The sequence below is a fragment of the Taeniopygia guttata genome, chromosome 1A (genome assembly GCF_048771995.1).
Source record: "Taeniopygia guttata chromosome 1A, bTaeGut7.mat, whole genome shotgun sequence".
Lineage (NCBI taxonomy): Eukaryota > Metazoa > Chordata > Aves > Passeriformes > Estrildidae > Taeniopygia > Taeniopygia guttata.
This window is the reverse complement of record NC_133025.1, coordinates 10,639,259-10,647,116: the sequence shown is the minus strand read 5'-3', so window position 1 is coordinate 10,647,116 and position 7,858 is coordinate 10,639,259.

Genomic DNA, 7,858 nt, shown 5'->3' with positions numbered 1-7,858 from the left:
ATCCCAGTGGCTTTTCCCCTTGGTGAAGGCACAGAGTGAGCCCTGGCCTCACTGCCAGCATTTCCAATAGCTCATCCTTACCTACACACACAGCACTCACTCTTTGCTCAGGTCCCAGCCACTCTGCTTATATCTGCATATACATTTATCCTCAGTGCTAGTGTGAGCTAGAAAATTACACCCAGGAGGATTTGGGGAACAAATCCAGTTATTTTGTAGATTCAGTGAGATTAGGAGGGTAGTCCGTTCAGCTTCCCACTGGAATATATAGAAAGCAGAACAGGACTAATTTCCAAAGATCTGAATTGTTTCTCCTGACTTTTTTCAAAGAGCAAAGAGAAAATTTAGCTAAGCTAGAGATACTTTAGCTACCTTTAACCACTATTTAGACATTACAAGCATCCTAAAAAATGCCATTCACCTAATTCTAGGACTCTGTTGATGCAGCAAAATAAAAAGGTACAATAGCCAAGTGAGGAATGCTGAGGCTGAGAGCACTGATTCTCCTATATCCACAGTGCTAGAGTTGGAGTGGTTCAAAATGAAAAAGGAGCTGTGAAGTGCTACACTTGGACAGTCAGTGCTCACACTCATGGCAACCCAGGCTACCCTTGCTTCTCTAAACAGACACACAGGCTGTCAATGGACATACTGAAAACTGCTAAGATATAAAGGTGGAGCCATGCTTGCTGATTCAGGTAGGAAAAAAACATCAACACCTTGATCCTTTCAGTGTCCCCTGAGCAGCATTAAGGCAAAAGATCTGTCATTCAGAGGCAGGTGAGGAAACGTGAATTAATTCAAATATTGAAATGGGGGTGATCTGTCCAACAATCCCACTTAGGAAGAACTTCCCATTAAGGAGTCTCTCTTTAGCTAAACATCCTGAGAAGAATGAGGAATGTATCTAACATATAGACCCTTACCTTGCTTTTCCTCTCTGGTAAGTTATGCAGCTGTTTTCTTGTTTGTGTTTTGTAGGAAGGATGCATAGTTCACACTAGGAACTATGTGAGATGTTAAAAATTATTTCAAAGCCTTGCAACACTTAGGGGAGTTATGAAGGCATGGAGTTAAGTAACTTAAAAGTGACAATTAAGAAATCAGTGAAAAATCTGGAACTTAATTGGATCTTCCACAGCATAGGGAAGCCTCTCCTGAAACGGAGCCAATTTTATTCCTTCTTATACACTCGCACTCGCTTCTTCAGTGCTTCTTTCTCTCTTTGATCCTTCTGATGCTTCTCTGACACTTCTGGGATCAGATTAAAGAATTAGGGTATTGGGCAATAGGTAGCACAAAGGCAGGAGGATGAAAAGTGGGAGAAGATGTTCTAGTGGGAAAGGTCCAGAGGATTTTTACACAACCAGGATCAGAAAGAGCTTCTGGTGATCCTGTCATCACACTGCATTCTTGATGTCCATGCTGTATTATCTGCACTCTTAATTCCAAGGGTTGATATCTCAGTCAGAAATCCTGCAACCTTTCTTTTTTTAGGGAGAATTAAAACTAAGGGAAGCATGACCGTGGGAACTCAGTGATTTGCTGAGGTCAGTGTAAACAGGTAACAAAATACTGTACCAGCAAGGAGACAAAGAGGACAAGGGGACTAGTACTGCAATACAAAATAGGATATGGAAAATATTAGAAAAACATGCTATTGAGCAGAAAATAAGAATTACCTTGGGGAAACACAGATTTTTTTTTTTTTTTTTTTTTTTTTTTTTTTTTGTATAAAGAAATCTGAAAGCTCAGGGCTGATAGAAAAGACAATATGAATGGTTATTAGTGAGAGAGAAAACTAAGAGTTGGGTATAGGAAGAGAACTATTGGTTGCATAAACGAGTGATCTATTTTAAATTAAAAATCTTTTTACTCTTAAAGGGTAAAATAGTAGTAGAAAATAGAACAATAGATTGGAAAATAAATTACTGGGAGTTATTTATAAATCCTAATGGTTGTTGGAATGCTGCCAGAATATTTTATGAATACTTCACTCTTTTTTGTATAATTTTTCTCTTCCCCTTCTAAGAAACTAAATAGGAAATAAAATGTAAAATTTATCACAAAAGCCACACTCTTAGTGCTTCAAGATTGTTGACTAATTATAATTGTGTGTCCCTTAAAAAAAAAACCAAACTGTAAAAGTGAAAAAAATTATTCCACTATTAAGATACTCCTGCGGCTTACTTTGTAATTCAAATTCAAGTAGATATTCAAACAAGGAGGATACTCAACTTTCATTCAACTGTGTTTATGAAGAAACTCTTTGTGACTCCTTTAATTAATCCACTCAGTTTGAATATCTCTGACACAACCTCTGGGTATAGAGATTCCTAATTCATTATATGCACGAAGGAAAGTACACCTACACAACAAATCAACATTGCAGTGCCAAACAGCTAGCAGCAATAAGAACATCTGCATACAAGACCTAGCCTGCCAAATATTTGTATCTCACAATTTTGGCTAGTCAAACTACTCTTCAGACTGCCCCAAAGTGAAATGAGTTGAAATAACAAAAGACAAAATATATACCTTTAGAAGAAACAAATTGTCTACAGTGGAAGAAGTGAGCAAAAGGGTCAAAGCATTTAGAAAGGTCATCTTGCTATTAACTGTCTCCTGTCTACCCCTAGAACCATGCCATTTCACTCAAAATAGCTGGAAGAGGAACATAACTGAGGAACTGAAAGCTCATTTTGTTCAGTTTAATTTCAGGGGCCATAATCAGTCAGATTCCTTGGTATTACATGAAATGACTAATTTTCATGAGGATATAAAAATTACAGGATGACACCAAACAAACAAAAAAACCTGATTACTTCTACTTGAGCTCTGTTGCCCATCTTTTGTACAGTTCTTTGTTACTTATAGATTTTTCTTCTTCTGCTTTTCCACTTTAGTTTCTTCAACAGTATTTGGTGGATGGCTGATTTAAACAACTTTTTCAAATCAAAGTAACTGACATGCAGATTTTCCCATGCCCACTCTTGCTTGCTTCTTCAAAGAAAACTCTGAGGCATGACTTTTCTTGACAAAAGAGAGGCATTTATTATTTTTTCCCTGAGACTTACCTATTTCCTTGAGTTATGTCAGGACAGAGTTCATATCACCTCCCAGCTTCAAATTAACACAGACATTTTCTGTGTGCCAAGACTGATTTCAGACTATGGGGTTAATGCTTGCATGTGGACCTGGAAGACTGGATATTCAAAAACATGGTCATACTTCTAAAAAATTAAAACTATTTAACAATGGGAATACAGTTCTTCTCTACTTCAGCTCCTTATATTTCAGGTGAGAAATTAAGAAACATAAGTAGTCTGAGAAGCAGTTCCTCATATTCTGACATAGGACCAGATTATAAAAAAAAAGTTGATGTTCCCAGGCTCCAGAACAGGCTGTAGGATTGGGATTCCTTATGCTGGCATATATACCTTTACTGACTAGGATGAACCTAAGCACAAGTGATGAGTGATGCACTCTTGGCAAAAGTACTTCCATTTTATGCAGGAGTCTGGTGGTTAGGAATGCAGAGCTAGGGGCTGGAGAGCAGGGCTCAGATTCTCTCCCATCCAGTCTCATTTCACTCCTTTGCTGCTCAAAACACTGTGCAGAGGAACAGCAGAGAGGAAGAAAGGATTTAACCGTCATTCATCCAACTCAAACTGTATTGAAGACAGGAATGCAGGTTTTAGAATAGCTGTGAAGGACTTCACCTTGGCAGAAGACGATGTGGTTACTAACCGAATACTGACTATTTTTACCATCTTATCAACCCTTTTCCACTTTCACATTGCTGTGCATTTCCTTCCTTCTTGATTTTTTTTGTGGACCTCTTCCCTCCCAGATCTCTGCTCATAGTAGCCATCTTCTTTCACTGAAAAACTATTGAGCTTATGTGTAAAACTTGAGCATTCTTTTACTTTTTGTTTAGTTAAGGTTCTTTAAAGATCCATGTTTGTGTGTACATATTAATCCAATAGTGTCAAAGTTCAGTAGTTTCCCATTGAATTTGTTATATCTTGCTTTGTAGCTGGGCATCTCCTCTGCATATTTCTCTTTTTTTTTTTTCCTTCCCTTCCACCTGCCCCCAGCAGCACTTAATTATTGTTAAAATATGTCCTAGATTGTCAGTGCTGCTCATGTAATTTCCTTGATTGTTACTCATCTCCACCAGGGAACGCAGCAGACAGCACCAGCTAGAAGAGATCTGCTCCATGATTCTAACTGCAGCTCTAATGCTATAATTTGCTTTCAGTTCTTGATAAAATTACTATATAATTTTTTCTCACTTTTTAAAGTAGGACAATATTATCTTAATCCTCTACCTGAATAATTTGGACTAGATTGTAAGCAATGGATTAATCCTCTACTGTTTTGATTTATTTCTAAGACCAGAACTATAATAAAAAGATCTTTTCTGTACTGCATTTTTAACACTCCATGTAAAGCAGAATAAGCTAAAAGGTCTTCACAATTACATGGAATACTATAAGATGACATCTACCTGCCCTGCCTCTGATAAGGAATTTTTCATTTAATCATTTGTGATTATGTTTTTGCAGGCTATGTTTCAATTCGGACAGACTTTGAACAGTTTTTATTGTATCCTCTCTCAGATAAATTCCCGGCACCAGAGAGAATTTCAGGACTTTGCCTTTCAATTGATTTTTTTACACAAATAAAGTGAGGATGTGTGCAAGTGTATTCATTTGGTACACTGATTTAATTGGAAAAATCCCAACCAGCTGCACTGAGTGTTGGACTTACTATTGTAGATTGAAACTTCTATCTCAGCTAAAAAATAAGATCATTTCCTACACAGAAAGACATATACTTCTCAAAAGATGATTGTATTTATTGTACTAGTGTTGAGCTATATAAACAGGGCTTGGATTTTTTTTTTTAGAATTTAGCATAGCAATTACAACTTAAAAACCCCAGATAAAAAATATCATTTCAGCAATTGCCCAAAGTTCTCGCTGAAGTAAAAAAGTACCTCTGCTTCTCTTTACCAATCACATCTGAACACAGAACAGACTCTTCAACCATCATGTAACTGAGCTTTCAGCTTTCTTCAAATATTAATAAAGTACACAGAATAGCAAAACAGTCTTATTAAATCAACTTTCATTCCCATCAGCTCAGCCTCACTTGCTCCAGTGTTTTATTCACAGCAGCTATCAGGAAATCAATCACTGAAAGCAGGTGTGCTGAAGTGGGAGGCAAGGAAGAAGATTGGGCTCTGCAGTCATCAGTCAATCAGTTCAGCCCAACTTTTCTGCTTAAATGAAGGCATGACTTGGGATAAAAGGAAAAATGACCAATGTGGTAACCTTAGAGCAGAGTGAGATTATTTAATACCATTAGGCAGTTCAGATAAACCTTATTTTTATTAAACAAATGTAATAGAAAGCCTGGAAAAAGTGATGATTGCTGTGGCATGTCATGAAAACAGATACTCTTGGAAAATCTCATGATATGGCAAAATTTAACCTCAAATTCCTGTTGATTGCCTTGTCCCTTAGCAAAAAAGCAAAAAAACCCCAACCAACCAACCAAAAAAAACCCCAAAAAAACCCAAAAACCCCAGGATTTATAATGAAAACCTGCATGAATCTATTTATCACACATGAATGCAACCTCACTTTTTCAAAATTATGAACTGCCTTGTGGTAATACATCTATGCTCTTGCTTAATAAAGTATAATTAAATACTTGTTGAAAGCAGTTTTATTGCTATTAGAAAGGCTAATATACTACACTATACTACTCCACTGCAACTACTGCATTTATAGATTTGTTTTTCCATCAAGCCTTCAGTTGCTGTTGAATTATTCTTTTTAAATAGGCCAATATTAAAGCACCTATGTGGTATGAAGTAATTATTAATTTAAGCATCATTGTAAGTGACAGAATTTATAATTGCTAGATGGATGATGAGACACCAAAATAGCAATGCATGGAACAAAGCAATTGAGAAATCCTCTCTTGGACTTGACCTCATCCTAACCACGCATGCAAGGTCAGGCTTGTTAGATTCATGATTAAGGGTTGTCTTCCTTGTTTTGTTCACATACTTGTCTGTGCAGAGATACCCTAAGACACTGGGGAATCAATACAGGACATTTTCCTTGTAAGCAATGGGGGTCTTTTCACTTAATTCACTTACTTTTTTATTCAGATTATTTTAAAAGAATAACTGGTTCCTTAGATGCTAGTGGTACAGCTTCATATTCCAGAACATTTTCTTGCTTTTTCTGTTAGATTGTTGCCTGAAAATCAGTGAAGGGTTAGAAGAATCAGAAATGTTAATCCATTAAAACAATGTTGTTTATAGAACATTTCTTATACCAATTTCCTGCATTTGTGTGTTTAGAAACTGTAGGAAAAGGACTTGATTTTTGAGGACATTCAGAAGTGGTCTTTAAATGTATTCTGGGTTTAAAAAAAAGAGTTGAAACCCGTGCTGAAATGTAACAGATCATTAAAAAAACCAAAGGAGGAAATCTGCCTCTCCAGGCACTTTTTGGAAGTCTGTAATAATGTATTTTAAGTAAAAATATATGCCTTATTTGAAAACTCCTGAGACAGCACTGACTCTTGTAATTTCCTTTTTATTTCTTTATGAAAAAGCTGTAAAGATTGGATTCATGAGTATAGTTCGTAAATTATTACCAATGTGCCAGAATTAATGAAAGAGAAAATATATTTTAAAAATATTATTTGCCCTCCAGAATTTTGAAGTAATGATGTATTCCAATATTTAAAATGCAGCCATTAGAATTCTTACAAAATGATGACAAATTTTTGCAAAAATTGGAAATTTTCAACACACACAAGCCCACCACAACCCTTGGGAATACTAAATTAACTTTGTTAGAATTAGGAGACTGGATTCACTGCATTTTTTTTTTCTCCGGTTTTTTGCTATAGATCTATCAGTGAGAAACTTCCTCAGAAATTAAGACTGAGGTGCTCTTGCTAAAGCTTGACTCTACACTTTAGTCATACCATCCCAAATACTGTAAGCTTAACAGGGAAATTGTAAGCCCGTTGGGTAATGCTGATTTTGTAAGAGTCAGAGCCACCTGAAGTATTCCTGATGTTTTATTATTTCATGAGTCCACAATACTAGTTTTCTTCCCTTCCTATATTGAGATTATATGGCAAGATTTTGTTAACCAGGGGTGAAGGCTGCAAGTGTAGCTTCTCTGGCTCCAAGAGGGACCTGTAAAAGTGTCCCTTTACATAAAGTAAATTAACTTCCCTAAGATGAATCTATTTTGCTTGTGACAATAACTGGTGAATGATCTTTCCCTGTCCTTATCTCAAAGCATGAGCTTTTCAATGCATTTTCTTCCCCTGTCCAGTTGAGGAGGGGACTGACAGAGCAACTTGGTGGGCACACAGTGTCCAGCTAGAGTTAACCTACCACACTTCTCTAGCTTTTTTTTTTTTTTTTTTAGTTATTTTTAGCATCTCTTTTGACCCTTTACTTTTCTCCTACTTTCACTCCACAGCATACTCATGCTTGAGAGTTGTTAGTCAATTTGCTGTCAAGTCCCTTGAGGCTGTTCAGATAGTACTTCTTAAGTCTTGTTCTCCTTTATTGACATCAGAGTTTCCTTTACCCTTTTACATACTCTTTGGATTTAAAATTGCCTCCCAGCTTTCCTACAATTAGTTATTGTTTATACGTGTCTGGAACAGAATGATTAAAAGGCAAAAGAGAAGCCAAGTATCTTTGGGCTACTGGCCTCTGAGTAGTCATTCTTGGCACTCATCTAAGTATGACTTGTGCAAGATCTGTCTCAGCCCCAATATGTTTCTTGCTCTTGTGTTCTTGCTT